Source organism: Loxodonta africana, chromosome 18 (assembly GCF_030014295.1).
Source record: "Loxodonta africana isolate mLoxAfr1 chromosome 18, mLoxAfr1.hap2, whole genome shotgun sequence".
NCBI lineage: Eukaryota > Metazoa > Chordata > Mammalia > Proboscidea > Elephantidae > Loxodonta > Loxodonta africana.
The window spans coordinates 55862864-55887339 of NC_087359.1; the positions used below are offsets into that span (position 1 = coordinate 55862864).

A 24476-nucleotide genomic window follows, 5' to 3' on the forward strand; every position below is an offset into this window, starting at 1 on the left:
AGAAGTGTTCATGGTAAATGTTAAGTCAAAATATTTGTTAGGAAACCGGATGTTCAGTATGATTCCTTTTTAACCAGTGGTTAATTCTAGAAATGTCTACACGCACAACCCATTTTATACACTGAAAAGTAACAGATGAGTCATTCTTTTGGGGGCCTTATTCATAACTAAGGAAAATATTGAGACTATTTTTATTCAGTGGTTTTTGTCAGAAAGCCTTTGATGTTTCCAGACATTTCTATCTATTCATATTTAGCACAAAAATGTGAGTCCATGTTTTAAAAAAATTAATTTCAATATAAGATGTTTACTAGTCAGCTATCTTGAGTTGGTTTTACTGTATTTGTATGGATAAGAAACCAAACACTGATAGAAAACGTGTTGGTGACAAACATCTTTAGAGAATTAAAAATACAATCAAGCATTTATACTTTAAATAAAAGTTTGCAAAGTACTTTATTCACAAGTTTATTGTACTGTAAATGGATTATAGGTAGGAACAACATATAGTTATATGTTATATATGATCATACATCTATAACCACATTATTTCCACTTCAGATTTTAAGAAACTGCTATTATAAATACATGTTCATTGTGAAGTACAAAAAAAGGAAGTAACATAACTCATCATCTCGCCATTGAACGATGACTGCTATTAACATTTTAAAATATGTCATTTTAGCCTTTGCCCTACTATCTCTTACACACATACAGAGTCAGTTTTTAAAATTGATGTCACACTGTATGCACTGCAGATGGGCATTCCAGTATGAAAATCAGAGGAAACATCAAGGTGGTTGTGGTAATCTGCGCCAGAAGCACTTCTGTGTGATCTTTCAGGCTCTGGGCTTCCCTCCTTGATGTTAATCTGCATAACATTACGGTATCAATTTTAATGACGTTGTTCCTCTGTTCAAAAGACCTTCAATCAAACACCTACAAAATTAAGACCAGAATCTTTCAGAGCTTGGCTTCAACCAACTGTATCTCCCATTATACCACTATACTACACCATGGTTTTTTCACCAAACCCCAAACCTATGTGCTTTTTCACTGTATACTTTTACGCACACTGTTTTCCTTGCCTTCAGCGTTCAACAAATTAGATTTCACCTCCTCACTAAAGCCCTCCTGACCATGCCAGTCTAAACAAAGCCACCCTTTCTTCTTTCCACCGAACCCTTTTGTCAGTTGTATGTGGCTCTATGAGACAGTAACTTCAGTGGGAGCCAGGAACCATGGACCCGCTGCGGATCCGCTGTGCATGCTGAAGGTTTTAGGTCGTCTCACTTCGTTCATCTATAAAGTGATAGTTTTAAAATGAGGACATCTGTTGCAATCAGGTGTCAGGTGTTTTATGGGTAATTTATTACTAATAATAAGGTATTGAGGTTTATGAATTAATTACTTTTTAAGTAGGAGCTGATTCAAAGTTATTTCTAGAAAAATTGATACTTGCTTTCTTGAGTGGGCAAAAAGGGCACATCTCAGGGATTGAATTGTACAACCCCTGGGAATTGGTTGCACGTGTGAATGACCTTTATAAATTATGCCAGCAAGAGTCAGGGCTGAGTCAAAGATGATTTATAAGACGTCTTCCACTCACAAATTTAATTGGATTCTGCGATTTCTGTGGTCTTTCACCAGTGTTTAAATCTTAGATCATCTGTTAATTTTGTACATTTTTCTTATCTCCTTGTCTGATACTATAAATCGTTGAGGAAAGCAGCATCCTTATACTTGATCGTATTCCACAGAGGGCTTCTAACACAGTGCCTTGTACTCAGTGGTCATAGAAGACATTTTGTCAAACTCGTTGCCGTCGTGTCGGTTCTGACTCATAGGGACCCTATACGACAGAGTAGAACTACCCTATGGAGTTTTCAAGAACCAACTGGTGGGTTTGAACTGCCAACATTTTGGTTAGCAGCCAAGCTCTTAAGCCACTGTGCCACCAGGGCTCCATTATTGACATTTTGTCAATAATATAATTAAAAAATAAATTTGCTCCTGGATTTACGTAGTTTCTTATTAGCTATATATGAAAGCAAAGATATTTATTAGTACTTAACTATTTATGTACATTTAAATGAGGTGCCATTTAAATACCAAGTAATGCTAGTGAATACTAGTAATACCAAACAAATGGAGTAATTAGTAAGCACAAGGGTTATTCCCAGGTAGAAAAGGAGTCTTAAAGTTTTAACTCTGCTGCCAGAGTAGAAGAATCACTAACGTATGTATAATTTCTAGACTGTACTACTCCCTAACCAACAGATAGCTCTTGGCTTCTGTCAGCCATAAACTACTTGGATTCTAATCCCAGCTCCAACACCTACTGGATGATACTTTGGGCAAGCCAATTAGCCTCTCTGTGCATCAGCTTCCTCAGCTGTAAAATGGTAATAAAGTAGTACCCAGCTTATAGTGTGGGTGTATTAATTTAGTTAATACCTGCAGCCTGCTGTGAGCAGTGCCTGGCAAACAGTAAGCACCATTTGCCATTATTATTAATATTATTAATATGAACATCATTACTCTTGGTTAGATTTATATCAGCTGATTGTTGCTACAATTATGCCACTAACTGCCTGTATTAGTTTCCTATGGCTGTTGTAATAAATTATCACAAATTTGGTGGCTTAAAACGACCAAAATTTATTCTCTCACAGTCCTGGACGGCAGAAGTCCAAAATCAGTTTCACTGGGCTGAAATCAAGGTATCAGCAGGACTGTGCTCCCTCCAGAGGCTCTAGAGAAGAATCTATTCCTTGCCTCTTCCAGTTTCTGATGGCTGCCAGGATTCCTTGGCTTGTGGCCACAGTCACTCCAGTCTCTACCTCTGTGGTCACATTGCCTTCTCCTCTTCTGTCTTCAAATCTCATTTTGCTTCCTTCTCATAAGGATACATGTGATTGCATTTAGGGCTCACCTGGATAGTCCAGGATAATCTCCTTATCCCAAGATCCTGAACTTAAATTACACCTACAAGGTCTTTTTTTTTTTTTGCCATGTAAGGTAATATTCACAGGTTCCAGAGATACCTTTTGGCAGAGCATTTCAGCCTCCCATACCACCTTTAAACTTAGTAGCAGAATGTATTTGTTACTCATGGATCTGGAGTTTGGCCCATCTTGGCTGATCCCATTCCAGACCATAGGTTGAGTATAGGTTGGCTCTATGTGTTGCTCATTTTTCTGAAGCCAGTGGACTTCCTGAGGCATGTTCTTCTCATAGTAACGGCAAAGCCTAAAGGGACAAGCCCAACCACATAAGCACATTTGAAACTGTTCAGGTCACATCTACCAATAAGTATACCCCTCCCCTAGAGGTCAAGGGGGGACCAAAAAGAAACCTGTTGCCGTCAAGTCGATTCCAACTCATAGCAGAGTGACTACTTCCTGGACAATAATCAAACCTAGCTAAAGGGAAAGACAACACACCGTACAGGAGAGGTAAACACAACTGGACTAAACCAAAAGCAAAGAAGTTTCCTGAATAAACTGAACGCTTCAGCGGCAAGCAAAGCAGGGGCAGGGGTTTGGGGACCGTGGCCTCAGGGGACATCTAAGTCAATTGGCATAATAAAATCTATTAAAACATTTTGCATCCCACTTTGGAGACTGGCATCTGGGTCTTAAATGCTAACAAGCAGCCATCTAAGATGCATCAATTGGTCTCAACCCACTTGGAGCAAGGAAGAATGAACAACATCAAAGACACAAGGTAATTATGAGCCCAAGAGAAAGAAAGGACCACATAAACCAGAGACTACATCAGCCTGAAACCAGAAGAACTAGATGGTGCCCAGCTACAACCGATGACTGCCCTGACAGGGAACACAACAGAGAACTCCTGAGGGAACAGGAGAGCAGTGGGATGCAGACCCCAAATTCTCAAAAAAAAGACCAGACTTAATGGTCAGGCTGGGACTAGAAGGATTCCAGAGGTCATGGTCCCCAGACCTTCTGTTAGCCCAAGACAGGAACCATTCCCGGGGCCAACTCTTCAGATAGGGATTGGAATGGAATATGGTATAGAAGATGATACTGGTGAAGAACGGGCTTCTTGGATCAAGTAGACACATGAGACTGTGTTGGTGTCTCCTGTCTGGAGGGGAGATGAGAGGGCAGAGGGGGCCAGAAGCTGCCTAAATGGACGTGAGGAGACAGAGGAGAAGGATTGTGCTGTGTCATTAGGGGAAGAGCAATTAGGAGTGTATAGCAAGGCATGTATAAATTTTTGTATGAGAGACTGACTTGATTTGTAAACTTTCACTTAAAGCACAATAAAAATTAGTTAAAAAATAATAATAATCTAACCTAGCACAAGGTTCTCTGTAGATGATAATAACTTAAAAAGCTAACTACATATTTATTTGGGGAAGAACGAAAATCCAGAATTAAAAGCAAAGTTATTTAGTAATAGAACAGTTTTCTACAGTTCTACAACTATATCTGTTGGGGTTTTAGTCTGGCCAAGTAAATACATTCTTGAAAGTGATAAGCCTAGAAAACCTGTTCCTTGATTTTTGCTTTAGGGGATAAACCGTCACAGAGATGGAAACGCTGAAATTCCTTTGGGCTACTTGGCTCATATTGCCATAATGTAGAGACTCAGTAGATTCCATGAGGTTATGAAAAAGAAACAAGGGTTTTTCTGCCCCTTTGGAAGAACAGAGTATCTGCTGGACAGTCTCTCAAAAAGAGAAGTCAATTGGAGAATACTCATCAGAAAACTACTGCGTTAAAGACAAAGCTATATCAATTACAGTATCTTCTCATGTCGTCTTTGGCCTATGGGCTTAAAGACCTATTTCATCTGAGTAACCTAACCAAAAAGTTGGTTCTTTGTATATTAATTAGAATCTGATTTTTGTTAATTTGAGAGCCGGCATACAATATTTGTATATTTGAGTTTTTGATAGGATTTCCCAGTCTGATTTTTTTTTTTCCTTCCTTCTCATTCAAATAGAGGAATTATATCATTCTCACAGACTCAGAGAAAAAGGAGTGATACCCAGTAGGGTTTATGGACTCTTCTCCAAGAGAAGAATGTACCACATCACATTTTTCTTGGTCATGTGATAAAATGCGTTGACATTGAGGGACTGATTTTTTGTCAACAAAATGTAGAGCTAAAGGGAAATTTGTCAAGAAAAACCCTGTAACTGGAATGAACTGGAAAGCCGAGGCTTAGTTTAGAGTAACCACAGTTTCATAGCTGTAACAGAACCAGCTTAAGGTAAGGATTTTATGTTTTTAGTGAAGTTTTTTAATGTAGCAGGAATGAGTACTTACTGAAAACCAGACTTTTTCATACATCAGGTGGCTCACTGGCAAATTGGCAACAGTCTTTCAAGTTGATGCTTATTCATACTAGACGACTCTAGAACCATTCACAGTGATTTTGAAATTCCATCAGGATTTGAGAGCATATTTATTTTTCCTTGAAATTTAATAATTTGCTTGACTCATCTTCCCAATTGTGCAGCAGGATGAACTGTTTATTTTCTTTTGAGTGAGCACTTCTCCTGCACAGTTACGGACCCGTTCGTGAGTGTAAAAACCCTCCACAGTGCCTTTTTACAGATAAGAAGGTCTTTTAAACTAGTCGTAAGGATACTTAGTCAATCCAATAATTATTAATTTATTCAACATATGTTTATCACTAGGCACTCGTTGGAAACACGGTGTTTAACAAAATAGAAATAGCCCTTGTCCTCATGGAGCATCCTAGCTGAAGAGTGAAACAAGAAACAAGTCAACAAAAAAAATATTTTAAGATCATGTAACAGCTATGAAGGAAACGAAGGGCTGAGTTGAGGGAATCATTTAGAGGACAAGGGAAATATATTTTAGATAGAGTGGTCAAGGAAGGCCCCTTTCTGAGCAGGTGACTTTAAACTGAGAGGTAAAGAATATGAAGGCTCTGACCCTAGAAAAAGTTCAGAGAGGGAGCGTTGAAGCAGAGGGAAACACGTAAGCAAAGATGCCGTGGCAAGGAAGAGCTTGAGCATTTGGGAGGCATTTTAAGTGATGCCCCTTTTTGACACCATTGCACATCCATTTCCTCAAGGCTCAGTGCAGCAGAGTTTGTATCTGCTCAAATTTTCACTTAGACTTTGGGGCTTGGTTTTGTGGAAGGACACCTGGAGGGCAGCTATACAAGAGATGCATGAAATATTGATCACAAGCCGGTTGAGATGAATGAACAAAGACTAAAGGGAAGGGTAGATTTCGATGATTCTAAATATTTCCAAGGTTCACATATGGAAAGAGCTCTTCAGGCAGTCTAATGTTGGTGTTCATTTAAAAAAGATTTGTTTTTCGAATTCAAGATATGCTTGTTCTGACTTAGCATGAAAGTGCTGATTTATTATTACGGGATATTAAAATCATGGTATATACCTGTTTCCTTATAGCCTCAAGTAATATTTGATATATATAGTGTGTCTATGTATCTATAGGGCTGCTATGAGTCAGAAAGAGAATACTTTTGTATTCTTTCACCGTACCTATTTAATCTGTATGCTGAACAAATAATATGAGAAGCTGGACTATATGAAGAAGAACGGGCATCAGGATAGGAGGAAGACTCATTAACAGCCTGCGTTATGCAGATGACACAACCTTGCTTGCTGAAATTGAAGAGGACTTGAAACACTTACTAATGAAGATCAAAGACCACAGCCTTCAGTATGGATTACACCTCAACATAAAGAAAACAAAAATCCTCACAACTGGACCGATGAGCAACGTCATGATAAACGGAGAAAAGATCGAAGTTGTCAAGGATTTCATTTTACCTGGATCCACATTCAACAGCCATGGAAGCAGCAGCCAAGAAATCAAAAGACGCGCTGCATTGGGTAAATCTGCTGCAAAGGACCTCTTCAAAGTGTTGAAGAGCAAAGATGTCACCCTGAAGACTAAGGTGTGCCTGACCCAAGCCATGGTATTTTCAATCACATCATATGCATGTGAAAGCTGGACAATGAATAAGGAAGACCGAAGAAGAATTGACACCTTTGAATTGTGGTGTTCTGAAGAATATCGAATACACCATGGACTGCCAAAAGAACGAACAAATCTGTCTTGGAAGAAGTGCGGCCAGAATGCTCCTTAGAGGCAAGGATGGTGAGACCGCGTCTTACATACTTTAGACACATTGTCAGGAGGGATCAGTCCCTGGAGATGGACATCATGCTTGGCAGAGTACAGGGTCAGCAGAAAAGAGGAAGACCCTCAACGAGGTGGATTGACACAGTGGCTGCAACAATGAGCTCAAGCATAACAACGATTGTAAGGATGGCGCAGGACCGGGCAGTGTTCCGTTCTGTTGTGCATAAGGTCGCTATGAGTCAGAACCGACTTGACAGCACCTAACAACAACAACAACATGAGTCAGAATCGACTCAATGGCAACAAGTTATGTATGTATGTATAAAAATAGCTATACTATAATCTAGCAACCTAATCTATCTAGCTATCTTCCGTGATTACCCCAGTGACTTTTTACGCCACTACTTCAGAGGAGATATCTTTATAAAGATTTTCAAGATTAACCCTTCTTAATGCCTGACCAGGTAGAAGTTAACTTAGATTCCATCCCCTCACATATGTTTGAGTCTAATAGAATGTTTATCCCACCATTTTCATCACATGTAGCTGATAATTCATTTATATTTCAAAGAATCCAGAGCTTTAATGAACCTTTCACACGTCTTGAATGATGAATAATCTGCTGGAATTGGCACCGTCTGCTGCCATTCATGGACTGATTATAAAATAAGGCACTCTCCTACTTGTCCTGGAGCCTCCCTCCCCCCACCATTGAGCTTACATTTTAACAAAATAAATTCACTTTATGGGTACATACTTGATTTTAAAGTAGGTAAGACCTTTCTAAGTATAGCAGCAGCAAAGGAAGAATTCATAAACAGGTTAATAGATATCCCTCCATAAACATTTCAAACTTGTTTCTCAAAAAACAAAGAAAATAAAATACTGTATTATAATGTGTTTCATTGCAAAACCAGAAAACGCAATTCAAACTGGCATAGAGAGTAAAGGGGATTTATTTCATGTGACAGGAAGCCTCTCTATTCCGTCTTCTCTCTCATCTCCATTCTAAGTCTGGCTCCCCCTTGTGGTTGCAAGATGGCTGCTAACAGTTTCGCTGTGTGTGTTTGTTTCCTCCATGTTCAAGGAGAGAATCTCTTCTAGAAGTCCTGGACATTTATCTGATAAGTGAGAAATCTTTCTCAGAAGCACCTGGCAAAATTCTTCTCATGATTTATTGTCCTGAGCTAATAACCATGGCCAAAAGATGTTGTTGTTGTTAGGTGCCATCGAGTCGATTCCAACTCATAGTGACCCTATGAACAACCATCCAGTCCTGTGCCATCCTCACAACTGTTGCTGTGTTTGAGCCTTTTGTTGCAGCCACTGTGTCAGTCTATCTCGTTGAGGGTCTTCCTCTTTTTTGCTGACCGTCTCTTTTACCAAGCATGGTGTCCTCCAGGGACTGGTCCTTCCTGGTAACATGTCCGAATTATGTGAGATGAAGCCTCGCCACCCTCACTTTTAAGGAGCATTCTGGCTGTACTTTTTCCAAGACAGATTTGTTTGTTCTTCTGACAGTCAGTGGTATATTCACTATTCTTCACCCACACCATAATTCAAAGGCATTGATTCTTCTTCTGTCTTCTTATTGTCCAGCTTTCACATGCATATGAGGCGATTGAAAACACAATGGCTTGGGTCAGGCACACTTTAGTCCTTAAAGTGACATCTTTGCTTTCTAACACTTTAAAGAGGTCTCTTGCAGCAGATTTGCCCAGTGGAATGCATCATCTGATTTCTTGACTGCTGCTTCCATGGACATTGATTGTGGAGCCAAGCAAAATGAAATCCTTGACAACTTCAATCTTTTCTTCATTTATCCTGATGTCACCTTTTAGTCCAGTTGTGAGGGTTTTTTGTTTTTCTTTATGTTGAGGTGTAATCCATACGGAAAGCTGTAGTCTTTGATCTTCTTCAATAAGTGCTTCAAGTCCTCCTCACTTTCAGCAAGCAGGGTTGTGTCATCTGCATATTGCAGATTGTTAGTCTTGCTCCAGTCCTGATGCTATGTTCTTCACGTAGCCTAGCTTCTCGGATTAGTTGCTCAGCATACAGATTGAATAAGTATGGTGAAAGGATACAACCCTGACATACGCCTTTCTTGACTTTAAACCACGCAGTATTTCCTTGTTCTGTTCAAACAACTACCTCTTGGTCTAAGTACAGGTTCCTCATGCGCCAATTAAGTGTTCTGAAATTCCCATTCTTCAGGAACAGTAAAAGGCAAAACGCTAAGAAATCTTTGTAAATATAATAAAAGCTTAGCTTATTTAATATACAAAAAGCTCTTAAAAATCATTGTATGAAAGATGTTCATCAGATGGACAAAAACGAAAAAAGAGGCAATTTCCAAAAGAAAAAATTCAGATAGCTGGTGAATATTCAAAAAGTTGAATAGCAGTAATAAAGCAATTTAATTGTAGCAACAGCATACCACTTTTTTCTACCAGTTTAGCTAATTATTTTTTAACTAATAACACAGTGGATTTTGGAAATGGGTACTTAAATATTTGGTACCTGAAAATATAAATTGGTCACAACAGCAATTTTATTTCTAGAACTTTACCATAAGTCATTTGTATGCTTGAATTTGTGTACAAGGATACTACCAAAATCTTATTTATCATTACAAAAAAAAAGAGAACATCAAAAAATTCTCACAATAGGGGATTCGTTAACTAAATTATGGTTTGTCTGTATGATTGAATAATGTGAAACCATTCAAAATCACATTATAGGAAGATATTTGATCACATAAGAAGATACTCCTGATATATCAAATGAAAAGCATTGCAGAGCATTTTATAGTTATTATATGATCTCAGTTTTGCATAAAAGCATAAGTGCCAAAAAAGAAAAATGAGTAGGTTTGACTACATTCAAAAAAAAATGTTTTTAACTTATATTTGGGAGTATATTACAGACAATAGAAAAAATCATTAATGTACTGGAAAAATATTTGTAGCACCAACAAAGACCTAATTTTCTTTGTTTATAAAGGGCTCATACAAATCAATAAAAAAGATAACCCATAGAAAATGGGTAAAATTTAAGAATAAACAGCTTATAAAAAGATTATAAATGGCAATAAAAATATAAATTTATTTTAATAGATTCCAGAGAAGTTGATTGAGAAACTCACCATATTCTTGTTGCCATCCACTTAAAATCTGCCCTATCTTGATTGGTACATAACTAATAGACCTCAATTCTTTAATATTTTGTTATAAAACATTTCTTTAGAATAGATTTAAGGTATAGAAATTCTCAGGTTTACAAGTACAAAGTTATTTTTCTGGTAGTACTTTCGATAATAAAGATACGTATAGCTATGTGTGCAACTCTAAAACGTCAATGTCACTGAGCAAATCCAGCGTTTGACTTTATCTAGGTTGTTCACTAGAGAAGTGGCATTTTTTCCATATCACCAAAACATTGATTCTCCCAGGGGTTATTTATTACTCTGATTACATGTATCGTATTACCTACTCTAAAGATAAAACAGGCACCCAAACAACACAGCTGTGTTCCCTGAACAATGTCTTTTTTTTTTCCTTTTACAACTGAGCTATAACCAGTAGTGACCCTCAGTTACTTAATCATGTTGTATTCAAGTCATATTAATGTAAACTTGCCCTATTGTAAAAGTACCGTAATACATATACTTTTTCTTATTCTGCTATTCCTGCTATCATTAAGTACAACCTAAGGGAAGTTTTGTTTTTTTTTTTTTTTAAGGGAAGTTAAAAGAGAAACATTTTGATGCTCCTCCCCCCAGGTACTCCAGGGGACCTTGTCCAGCTTCTTTCCCCACCCCTTCTATACCCCCTGCCAGGAAGCATCTTCACCTAGTATCACTGTCAGGGATACGTTGAGGAACACTGAGCTAAACAAAAACTTGTTGGTACAGTCTTCCATTGCCTACAGCCAGAGCCATGACACCAGCAAGAGCTGTGAACATTAACTGCATCTCGCTGTAGAAACAGGCATCACGAGCCTGAAAAATGTTTCCCAAAGTCAAGCATTTGTCAGCAAAAGTCCATTAATGTATGACTTAGAGAACTTATGTCAAGTGTATTTCCTACTTGATGTTTTATGGTGAATTATTGGTAAGAAGAACATAATAACACAGTACAAATATATGCCCAGAACAGGTGCTTTTTAAATACCTATTTTTGATATGTTAAGTGTTAGCACAGAACCCGGCACAAAAGAGCGAATTGCTGTTTTCTTTCTCTTCCCTTAGAGATAACAGCAGTAAGTAGACGAAAACCAAAGATAGTAGTCGTCAGTTCCATGTCCACTTTGGACGGGAAATAACATTTTAAATTTCTATGTGTTATCAGCAGTCGCTATGATAAAATGCTAGCATACGCTCTCATAAATCATCTAATCTAACTCTCTCCTCTTATAGGCGAAGAACCTGAAGCCTCAAAAGTTTAATTTGCTCAATTCCCTTAGAGCTCAGTAGAGGAAGTACAGGCCTGCCACTCCAGAGCAGGGTCCTTTCCACTCTACCCCCACAAAGCGCAGTCAGGAAGCTGTCCGTCTGAGCAGAGCTGGACTTCCTTGAAACAGCCCCACTGTTTGTAGCCGAGGAATTCAAGCTTCATTACATGGAGGTTTGCAATATTATGGCATTTGACCAGATCTTACGTTTTAAGGGGTTAGTTGTAGTTGTTTCCCAGTTACAGGCATATTTGTTTCTTCCTAGGATATCACCGGAGCCCTGGCGGCCCAGTGGTTAAGAGCTCTGCTGCTAACCAGAAGGTTGACGGTTCGAATCCACCAGCTGCTCCTTGGAAACCCTATGGGGCAGTTTTGCTCTGTCCTACAGGGTTGCTATAGTGTCCACTCCTTTCCTTTGTAATGCCTACAGAAACCACATATACAGTAGGCATTCAACAAATGTTTATAGAAGGAATGCACACTGAGTTCTAGGTACATCCCTAATCACTGCAGCAGTAACTCACAAAGCAAGGGAGATTAATCCAAATGCCAATATTTTTAGATACAGAAATATTTTCAAACGAATACATTAGCACAAACATAACTGATAATTAGATGGAAATCCAGTTGCTCAAAAAGGAATTAAGATTTATTCTTGATGAGCATTTAATGTGTTGTTCATTATTGATTTTTTTTAGTTAAATTTTTTTATGAGTACTAAATAAATTTAGACCACCCATCATCAATTCTGATTTTATTGTGTTGCAAAAGTATTAAATCATTTGTTCCCTTTCATCAAAACTATCTCCCCAAACCATAGTTTTACTCTTTTATTAAAAGTATGACTCTAACATGTTTATATGATTTCTCACAATGGTCAACCAAATGTTAATGAAGAGAGTCATAGAAACCTTAACTAAGCACTAAAGAGATTTCCTTGTTTTCCTTTGTAGCTAGGAGTTAAGCCACAATTTCTGCAGTGTATGGTTTGGCAACAAGTTTGTTCCATATATGCCTTTAAATGAAGGCTGTGTATTTGCCTGGCTCTGCCCTAGCTCTCTGTCCTCTTGTTTGTTGTGCCTTTTGGTGCGTGCAACCGCTGCAGTGCGCAGAACTTGTTTCATCTCAGTAGCCACGTCTCTGCTCCTTACTGTCATCAGAATACTGTAAGTCATTCCTATTAAGGATCAACACAGCTAAAACTATGTTAATGCCATTAGAGAGAGACCATACTCAATTCAAAATTTTACAATTGGAAATTGTATAACTTTATGTGAAGGATGTATAGGTTATGTTTAAAACCAAACCCTCTGGCAATTATTATGGCAAGTCCAAGTCTCTTATTCAGAGAGGCAACTGCGTAGTAAGCATTATAGCTTTATATACCATTAGGCTGCTTTAAGAGCGGTACCTTCAGGAGATAGCGTGATCAGGTTTTAGAGTCAGACCAAGTTGAGATACAGGTTTCTTATTTATTGTATTATCTGGGATATGTCACTCGCTTTGAACCTCAGTTTCCTCTTGTGCAAAATGGTCAAAATATCTGCCTGTCTGGACTGTAGGGAGAAGTAAATGAGATAGCATGTGCAAACTCCCCAGTACAGAGCCCACCATGTGGCTGGCATGCTCTGTCTCTTCCCCTAGTCTGCCAAATGCTACACTAGGTTTGCTCTTTAATTTTTGTTTCTTTCTTAATGCAGGGCCAGGAATAGGATGAGACAAGTGAGGCACTCCACTCGGGCATAAAATTTAAGGGAGTGCAAAAAATGTAACCAAGATAGATAATATATTAATGTATTTTTTTTACCTTTTTTTTATAATTTTTATTGTGCTTTAAGTGAAAGTTTACAAATCAAGTCAGTCTCTCACACAAAAACCCATATACACCTTGCTACACACTCCCAATTACTCTCCCCCTAATGAGACAGCACGCTCTCTCCCTCCACTCTCTCTTTTCGTGTCCATTTCGCCAGCTTCTAGTCGCCTCCACCCTCCCATCTCCCCTCCTGGCAGGAGATGCCAACATAGTCTCAAGGGTCCACCTGATCCAAGAAGCTCACTCCTCACCAGCATCCCTCTCCAACCCATTGTCCAGTCTAATCCATGTCTGAAGAGTTGGCTTCGGGAAGTGTTCCTGTCCTGGGCCAACAGAAGGCCTGGGGGCCATGACCACCGGGGTCCTTCTAGTCTCAGTCAGACCATTAAGTCTGGTCTTATGAGAATTTGGGGTCTGCATCCCACTGCTCTCCTGCTCCCTCAGGGGATCTCTGTTGTGTTCCTGTCAGGGTAGTCATTGGTTGTAGCCGGGCACCATCTAGTTCTTCTGGTCTCAGGATGATGTAGTCTCTGGTTCATGTGGCCCTTTCTGTCTCTTGGGCTCATAATCACCTTGTGTCCTTGGTGTTCTTCATTCTCCTTTGATCCAGGTGGGTTGAGACCAATTGATGCATCTTAGATGGCTGCTTGCTAGCATTTAAGACCCCAGATGCCACTCTTCAAAGTGGGATGCCGAATGTTTTCTTAATAGATTTTTATTAATGTATTTTTTTAATTGTACTTTAGATGAAGGTTTACAGAACTAGTTTCTCATTAAACAATTAGAACACATATTGTTTTATGACATTGGTTAACAACCCCACGACATGTCAACATTCTCCCCTTCTCGACCTTGGGTTCCCTATGACCAGCTTTTCTGTCCCCTCCTGCCTTCTCATCCTTGCCCCTGGACTGGTGTGTCCCTTTAGTCTTGTTTTGTCTTATGGGCCTGCTTAATCTTTGGCTGAAGGGTGAACCTCAAGAGTGACTTCATTACTGAGTTGAAAGGGTGTCCAGGGGCCATACTCCCAGGGTTTCTCCAGTCTCTGTCAGGCCAGCAAGTCTGGTCTTTCTTTTTGAGTTAGAGTTTTGTTCTATATTTTTCTCGAGCTCTGTCCAGGACCCTCTATTTTACTCCCTGTCAGAGCAGTGAGTGATGGTAGCCGAACACCATCTAGTTGTGCTGGACTCAGTCTGGTGGAGGCCATGGTAGATGTGGTCCATTAGTCCTTTGGACTAATCTTTCCCTTACATCTTTAGTTTTCTTCATTATTCCTTTCTCTTGAAGGGGTGAGACCAGTGGAGTACCCTAGATGGCTGCTCACAGGCTGTCATGGATTGAATTGTGTCTCCCAAAAAATATGTGTCAACTTGGTTAGACCATGTGTGGTTATCCTCCATTTTGTGATTTTCCCATAATCATAATCTCTGCCTGTGGTTAAAGAGAATTAGGGTGGGATGTAACACCCTTGTTCAGGCCACATTCTTGATCCAATGTAAAAGGAAAGGGAAGCAAGCAGAGAGTTGGGGACCTCATACCACCAAGAAAACAGCACCAGGAGCAGAGCGCATCCTTTGGACACAGGGTCCCTGTACTTGAGAAGCTCCTTGACCAGGGGAAGACTGAAGACAAGGACCTTCCTCCAGAGCTGACAGTAAGAGAAAGCCTTCCCCTGGAGCCAGTGCCCTGAATTTGGGCTTGTAACCTACTAGACTGTGAGAAAATAGATTTCCCTTTGTTAAAGCCATCCAGTTGTGGTATTTCTGTTATGGCAGTACTAGATGGCTAAGCCACAGGCTTTTAAGACCCCAGACTCTACTCACGAAAGTAAAATGTAGAACATTTTCTTCATAAAGTATGTTATGCAAGTTGAGCTAGATGTTCCCTGAGACCATGGTACCCACAGCCCTCAGCCCAGCAATTCCGTCCCTCAGGGAGTTTGGATGTGTCTATGGAGCTTCCATGACCTTGCTCTGTACAAGTTGTGCTGGCTTCCCCAGTGTTGTGTACTGTCTTACCCTACACCAAAGTTAGCACTTATCTATTGCCTATTTAGTGTTTTTCTATCCTTACCCCCGCCCTCCCTCATAACCATCAAAGATTGTTTCTTTTTGTATGCAAACCTTTTCATGAGCTTTTACGGTAGTGGTCTCATACAATATTTGTCCTTTTGTGATTGACTTACTTCACTCAGCATAATGCCCTCCAGATTCATCCATGTTATGAGATGCTTTACAGATTCATCGTTGTTCTTCATCGTTGTGTAATACTCCGTTGTGTGTATATACCACAATTTGTTTATCCATTCATCTGTTGATGGGCATCTAGGTTGTGTCCATCTTTTTGCTATTGTGAACATGCAGTGCTGCAGTGAACATGGGTGTGTACATGTCTATTCATGTGACGACTCTTAATTTCTTTAGGATATAGTCCTAGGAGTAGAATTGCTGGATCATATGGTATTTCTATTTCTAGCTTTCCAAGGAAGCACCGTATCATTTTCCAAAATGGTTGTATCGTTTTGCATTCCCACCAGCAGTGCATAAGAGTTCTGATCTCCCCACAGCCTCCCCAACATTTGTTATTTCCTGTTTTATTAATTTCTGCCAGTAATGCTGAGTGAGATTGTGTCTTGTTGTGGTTTTGATTTGCGTTTCTCTGGTGGCTAGTGATCGCAAGCATTTCTTCATGTGTCTTTTGGACACTTGAATGTCTTCTTTGGTGAAGTATCTGTTCATTTCCTTTGCCTATTTCTTAACTGGATTATTTGTCTTTTTGTTGTAGAAGTGTTGGATTTTCTTGTAGATTTTAGAGATTAGACCTTCATCTGATTTGTGATAGCCAAAGATTTTTTCCCAATTTATAGGTTCTCTTTTTACTCTTTTGGTGAAGTCTTTTGAGGAGCATAAGTGTTTAATTTTTAGAAGATCACAGTTAACTAGCTTATCTTCTGGAGTTTGTGTGTTGTTGGTTGTGGGTTGTGGTTTGTATCCTGCTAATGCTGTGTATTAGGGCGTCTAGTGTTGATCCTATTTCTTCTTCTATGAACTTCATGGTTTTGGGCTTTATTATATTTAGGTCTTTGATTCATTTTGAGTTAGTTTTTGTATATGGTGTGAGGTATGGGTCCTGTTTCATTTTTTTGCAGATGGACATCCAGTTTTGCCAGCACCATTTCTTAAAAAGTCTGTCTTTTCCCCCACTTGATGGGCTTTGGGCTCTTGTTGAAGATCAGGTGACCATAGGTGGATGGATTTACATCTGGGTTCTCAATTCTGTTCTATTGATCAGTGTATCTGTCCTTGTACCAGTACCAGGCTGTTTTGACTACTATAGCTGTATAGTAGGTTCTGAGATCAGGTAGTGCAAGTCCTCCTACTTTATTCTTCTTCTTCAGTAGTGCTTTACTTATCCAGGGCTTCTTCCCTTTCCATATAAAGTTAATGATAAGTTTTTCCATCTCTTTAAAGAATGTTGTTGGTATTTGGATCAGAATGCATTGTATTTTTAAATTGCTTTGGATAGAATTGTCATTTTCACAGTGTTGAGTCTACCTATCCATGGGCATGGTATGTTTTTCCATTTATGTAGATCTCTTTTGGTTTCTTGCAGTAGTGTTTTGTAGTTTTCTTTGAATAAGTCCATTACATCCCTGGTTAGATTTATTCCTAAGTATTTTTTTTTTTAGGGGCTGTTATAAATGGTATTGTTTTCATGATTTCCTTTTCATCGTTCTGTTTATTGGTGTATAGGAATCCAACTGATTTTTGTGTATTTATCTTTTATCTTGCTACTCTGCTGAATTTTTCTCTTAGTTCCAGTAGTTTTCTTGTGGAGTCTTTTGGGTTTTCTATGTGTAGTATCATGTCACCCGCAAATAGGGGCAGTTTAACTTCTTCTAAGTGTAATATTTTAAAAAATAAAAATTAGTAAAAAAATTCATGATGGACAAAATTTTAAATAAAGACAGGATCAGTATTACTGATGTTTCTTTTTGCTTAAGGCTTCAATGTGGCTCAAAACAGCACTGTCTTTATGTATGCTTCCAGAATAGGTTAACTTACGAATTAATGTAGCATCCTTTAAACACATATTCTCAGTTTTTTTTTTTTAATTAACATAGACTAATGAACCTACTCATTTTCAGTTTATTTTACATACCCCACTGATATTCAGAAAACACAGGTACAATATGGCATTTGAAGTGTTTCAGTTTTTTAAAAAAATATAATGATCTCTCTAACTTCTGTAAAATTGTTTAAAAAAAAAAAATTCTGCAGCTGCTCTCCTCTATCCCTTAAAGATGACTTTTAAAGTTTTTTATATTGAAATAATTTTAGACTTACAGAAAAATTGCAAGAATAGTGTAAATAATTCCCATATATACATCCTTCACCCAGGTGCCCCAAATGCTAACATTTTACTGTATTTGCTTTATCATTCTTGTTCTCTGTCTCACCTTCTCTCTCACTCTCTTCTCAGTCTGTGTGTGTATGTATGCATTTGTGTATACAAACGCAGAGATACATTTGTATGTGTGTGTATAATTGTTTTCTGGACTCTTTAAGAGTAAGTTGCAGGCATAATACCCCTTTACTCCTAAATACTTAAATGTGTATTTCCTAAACACAAGGACATTCTCTTCTATAACTACATATAATTATGAAAATCAAGAAATTAACATTGATACAATACTATTTCCTAAGAGTTCTCTCAGCGTGAGAAAGTGTGTCTTTCCTGACAAATGCGTATGCCTTTTTTATTAGCTACAGAGAGTTATGGAAGCCACCTCATTTTCTTTTCTGCTTTCATTTCTAGTAAGGTCACAGTGGGTTTTGTACACAATTATAATAGCTTCCCGTAGTCTGTATTTTCTGGTATAAGTACTCTTTATTTCATTATTTGACTCATTCTTTCATTTTGTTTTAATTTGTTGTTTCCCTAAAGGATATTCTATAGACCCCAGTTCTTTGGAAATTAATGAGTGATCAGTGTACAAAAGACTCTATAGTCAAATATGATTTTAAAATTCTGTATTGAAGTTAAGATAGGTTTATTCAGAATGTCTCAGAACATTTAATATGCTAATGTTCATCATGAATCTCCAGCAAGGAATCACAGTATACACTTTTCCCAAACCAAAAACCCAAACCCAGTGCCATCGAGTCGATTCCGACTCATAGCGACCCTACAGGACAGAGTAGAACTGCCCCATAGAGTTTCCAAGGAGCGCCTGGTGGATTCAAACTGCCGGCCCTTTGGTTAGCAGCCGTAGCACTTAACCACTATGTTCCCAAGCTTGTTTAAAATGGAACTCTTTTTTTATAGGAAGCATTCCAAAGGCCCTATGTTCCAGAATTCACTTTTGAAATTCTGTAGGAATGAATCTTAGGATGCACCTTTGGTGGGCCCTTCCAGAAATATCATGTATCATCTAAGTTTTGGAATGATCTAGGGAACCATTCAAAATTGGGATCATTTGCAAGTATCTGAAACAAAGGTGTACTGTGTTTTTCTTTAAGTAGCTTTACATATTTTCCATGTTAGGCGTAAAGGAAGAAAAGCCAGTGTACTTGTTATACAAGGTAAAAGTCTTGCTTATACTTTGACCAGGCAGTGACCCATCTCAGTATTAGATGGAGGCAATTTGGGGGCCAGAGAAGCTGTAGGAGACTTCAGACAAAGCCAGAACATTCCCAGACTCTCCTTGGATCTGCTCAGATGTTCAAACACTTGACCAAAACCCTCTCATTCTATATCAAAAAGCAGTGTCGAGATAGCCTTGACCTGAGAGATTTTGACAATGTTAATTAAGCTTGCACTTCATCTTTTAAAAAAAATAGAACCAAGGAAAGCAATCACTTCAATACAGCCACCATGGAGTGTTTAATTTTGAAGAAAATTACATCCTGAAGGGCCAGTTAGAATGACTTAACCTGTTAACTAGAATAATTTTATTTTCATTTACCTGTATTTTTAAAGAATGTCTGCAAAATAATTCCAGTTTGGCTTTGATGGAGTTAATGTTAAAATATTCTTTCAACAGCAATTGATCAAAAGTTTCAGTTTCTTGAAGTTACAGTTACAAGGAAGTTGTCAGAACATGTCATCATCATATTTAAAAAATCATTAAATAGGCAGTAATTGTATGTATGCACTGAAGAATTGCTCGGCTAATGAATCTAGACAAGGCCATGTATAAAATGGACAAGTCCTTAATTAAAGTTCACAAGTCAACTAACTTACTCAGCAGGTTAGTCTACCAGACCTAGGTAAGGCATCTTGTTGTTGTTAGGTGCCGTCGAGTCAGTTCCGACTCGTAGTGATCCTACGCACAACAGAATGAAACACTGCCCAGTCCTGCGCCATCCTCACAAATGTTGCTATGCTTGAGCCCATTGTTGCAGTCATCGTGTCAGTCCATCTCGTTGAGGGTCTTCCTCTTTTTCGCTAACCCTCTAGACATCTTGGGGCTGGTCATTTCCAACAAAATATACTCAACCAGCAACCACCTCCAACTCCCAATACTCAGGTTCATCAGGACAGTATAAGGCTTATACTCAGAGGTACTTTGTCTTTTTATTTTAAAGATTTTACATTGGTTTATTGACTGAAGATTTTGTTGTTTTACTACTTCTTAACTGTCCCTTTAGGTCATGTCAAGATGCTATCAATTGACCTTTAAAACTAAGGAACGTTGTGTAGACATTGTGCTGGACACCTACAAATTACACCTTATCCTTGTCCTTTTCTTCTCAGTGCATATTAACCTGCTATTCTGGTTGAAAACAAAAACAAACAACATGGACACCAGCATTTTAAAATCAGGCATTTATTCATTTTTATCCCTCATAGAGACATTTGGGAGGAAGAGGAATATCTCTTTAAAAATTACTCTTTGATGCCTATTCATGATAAAAACTCTCATCAAGGTAGAAATAGAGGGAAACTTTCACAATTTTGTAAAGAACATCTACCAAAAAAAAAAAAAAAACCTATAGCTAACATCATACTTGATGGTGAGAAACAGATGCTTTTCCCCAAAGGTTGAAAGACAAGAATGTCCCCTCTCACCACACCTATTCAACACTGTAACTGGAAGTCCTAGCTAATGCAATTAGACAAGAAAAGGAAATGAAAGATACACAGATTGGGAAGAAAGAAATAAAACTGTCTTTGTTCACAGGCGATATGATTATCGATATACAAAATCCAAAAGAATCTACCAAAAATTCCTGGAACTAATATGAAATTATAGCAAGGTTGCAAAATGCAAATTAACATATAAAAATCAAGTGTTTTCCTATATACCAGCAAAGAACTGGAATTTGAAATTAAAATTACTTCTAGAAGGGGTTGATCCTTCATTAATCAATCATGAAATATCCCAAAGAGGATATAACTATCATATTCTAAATTTGACCTACCTAGATACATAGGTAGATGCCAAAGATTAATTTTATGTATTTTATGATTTGCTCAGAGATCAACCTGCTACCTTCATAAACTCTCCTCTACTAGAGCTCTTTAACAACCATCAATTGTCAGAACTCTACAAGAACAACTATATAGGGAACTTAGAGGTAGAAATGGACAAAAGACACCTCTAAAATTTTCTCTCCAGTCGAGATGGAGGCCCTGGGAAGCTGCTATTTTGAAAGATTCTGGTTGTGGAAACCAAGAGAGCACCCAGTTCAGAGCACCAGGAGCTGTGAATGAAACAGTGATTTGTATTGAGAACTGGATGTATTAAAACAGGACAGAAGGGTCCAACACCCATGATGAATAGGAAAAAAGAATAAAAACAAAAACCGAAAAAGGAAAGCCAATCTGTGCTTGATTCTGAGACTAAACCGAGGCTATGTCATTGACCTACCTAATAGAGTGTAGCCTGGAGTCCTACATCTTTTGCGAAGTGTATTTTGTACTTTAATGACTGCCAGGTGCTGCTTTTGAGAAGCCTGACCGCTGAGGATGTGTGCACAGAGGAAAAAATGGTAAAATTAAAATGGCATTATCCCGCATCTGGTTAAACATGACAGATTGTGTTTATCTCTGTTCCCTCTTAAAATTCCTAAACAAATAGTCAAGGAATAAAAATTGGATAAACCCACAAGGACAATAAAGCCATAGTAGAAACAAACACAGACAAGAGGTATCAACAATTTTATACGTAAATGAATAAGTGGTTACTCCCTTAAGCAAATGGAGAAAGCTGAAATCTAAGTGCCTGCAAAGAAGAAAGCAAACAAGCTGGTTACCAGTATAGGGCTGTAGAAAAATCCAGAAGCTGGAACGGACAAGTACCTCTGAAGGTAACCGAACCCATTTCCATCGAATCAATTTCGACTTATCCCGACCCTATGTGACAGAATAGAACTGCCCCATAGGGTTTCCAAGGCTGTTATCTTTACGGAAGCAGACTGCCACATCTTTCTCCCATGGAGCAGTTGATGGATTCAAACAAGAAGTTTACTCTCTGAAGAAATCGAACCAGAGAAGCCCTGGGCTTGGTGATACCAGGCACAGTGAAGGGCAGGGGCCACACACCATACTGAAACCAAGGAGGAAATTAAGTGGAAGTCTGGATACTTAAGAGTGAGATCCTCTCCCCATTTCCCTTCACTCTGGGAATTCTGGCAGCAAAGAGAAAACATTTTAACATGCTGACATCCAAGATCCCCTCAGATGGCTGATACCTGATCATCCTGCAGTGAAATCTGCCGTAAAGCACACGCACAGAGTTTCCGTTGGCTTTCCACTCTTAAATGTGACTGTGTAGCCATTGGCCCCCAGACGTTTAAGGAAGGCATCTAGCACAAAAGGCCAAGGCCAAAACAAATGGGGGAAGAGGGAAAATTAGAGGTAACAGGTACCGTGCAGAGAGCGGTTTAAAAAATAAAACCACAATTCCCGTCCTCAGAGAGAAAGAACGAGATGTTGCGTTTGTAAAACAAGAGCAACATGCTTTAAAAAGGACTAGCCAGAGAACAAGGACAAGCTCTTGGAAACTGAAAACATGATAGCCGAAATGAAAGATTCTGTATCAGGCCTGGAAGATGGTGTTTAGAACATTCATTCATTCAAGAAATATTACTGAGTGGCTACTGTGCCCTTGGCATTGTTCTAGGTAGTGGAGATGTATCAGTGAGCAAAAGAGATATCCCAGGCCTGTTGTTGTTAGTTGGTGGTGGGTGGATTCCGACGGTGACACCATGTATGCAGAGTAGAATTACTCCATAGGATTTTCAAGGCTGTGGCCTTTCAGAAGCAGACTGCTAGGCCTGTCTTCTGAGGCACTTCTGGGTGGGTTTGACCGCCAACCTTCCAATTAGCAGCCTAGCACTTAACCACTGCATCACCAGATAAACAGAAACTTTCAAATAATCCTAGCAACTAATGCCTATTGAGCAGTGACTATGTCCAGGCACTGTTTTAAGTGTTTTGTGTGTGTTAACTCCTTTAATCCTCACAACCACCTTACAAGATAAGCTCAATTATCATCGCCATTTTACAGAGTAGAAAAATAAGACACAGAGAGGTAAAGAAGCTTGCCCAAGTTAACACAGCTCCTAGGAATGGGGCCAGGATTTGAACACAGGCAGCTGGAATCGACTCGACTAAAAATGGTTGCTATACTGATGCCACCTGAAATAACGAGTTAGTTTTCATTGCCTTGTTGTCTTTCTATATTTTGTTCACATACAGACTGCAGATTTCTACCACAAATTGCTCGGATGTTTGGTTTTTGGTATAGCCTGATTCCAAAGCCTGCTCTCAACCTCTCTGTTTTTGTAACCCCAAGAAAGAGACATTTTAGGCAACTGCTTTGCACTCTTAAGGAAATTAAAGAGAATAGAAATTTACTAGCCATGCACCATTCTTGAAAGCACCAGAGGGAGGAAAACCAAGGAAAAAAAGTCATAAGCTCCAGAATCAAAGATCTGCCCCCACCCCAAGACTATGGCCCCTGAATAATTTGCTAACTTAGAACTGAAGCCACTCCTGAAATCCACCTTTCAGGCAAAAAGATTAGAAGGCCTGTAGAACAATAACACACATGAGGAATGTGCTTCTTAGTTCAACTGGGTATACAAGATCAAATGGGCAATACCTGCCCAAAAGCAAACACAAGAAGCCAGGAAAGGACAGGAAAACAGAATGAATGGACGTGGAGCACCAGGGTGGAAAGGGGGAGAGTGCTGACACATTGCAGGGATTGCAGCCAATGGCACAAAACAATTTTTGTATAAATTTTTGAATGAAAAACTAATTTGCACTGTAAACGTTCCCCTAAAGCACAATAAAATTAAAAAAAAAAAAAGAATAAAGCCTCCAACAAAAAAGAGTGGTGAAAAAAGCCCCAGATAGGAACTGTTCAGTGGGCCTGAGGAGCAACCAGTCCAGGTTGGCATATGAGTATATAGGAAGTATCAAAGAAAAAGGGTCAATTTCTCTGCTTAACAGTTGGAAATTATTGCTTATTATTTGATTGGTCTGTTAGAGCATTTAGCAAAAATTAGTGGTTCGCATATAGAAAACAAAGCAAATAAAAAAAAATGAGACAGTTATTAACTACAGGTAAAAGCAAAATTTACATGACAAAGTAAAGGGAGGGTAGTATGTTACACTCCTTAGCACAGCAGCGAACCATATTTGTTGCCTTGTCAGCTGCCGTAGGTAGTCAGTCCCCGACTTGTGGCGATCCCATACGCAACAGAGCAAACGGCTGTGAATCAGGCTGTTGTGATCCATATAGGCTGCTTTTTGGAAATAGATCACCTGACCTTTCGTCCTAGTCCAGCACCTTAGTCTGGAAGCTTAGCTGCAACCTCTTCAGCATCATAGCAACATATAAGCCTCCATTGACAGGATATTTTTCGGGGAATTGAACCCAGGTCTCCGGAATGGAAGGAGAGAATTCTACCACTGAACTAACACTGCTCCAAGGACCGTATGTGCGTGGTCCTAATTATAATAACAACACTATTGCCTGAAAATTTTTTTATGTAACTATTATTGGGATGATAGAGAAATAGGAGTGATAGTAAGAATGCTAAATCTTCAACTTCTATGATTGG

At 38.9% G+C, this 24476-nt stretch overlaps 1 protein-coding gene and 1 long non-coding RNA gene across 8 annotated transcripts in view; both read left to right on the forward strand.

Annotated features, from left to right (window-relative positions):
- MYO1D (myosin ID) overlaps positions 1-24476 on the forward strand; it is a 348824-nt gene that overhangs the window by 173588 nt on the left and 150760 nt on the right. The window lies entirely within an intron of this gene.
- LOC135228101 (uncharacterized) lies at positions 10852-22772 on the forward strand. The gene is made up of 2 exons (XR_010318390.1): positions 10852-11752; positions 11845-22772. It is a non-coding gene; the product is annotated as an uncharacterized LOC135228101 (long non-coding RNA).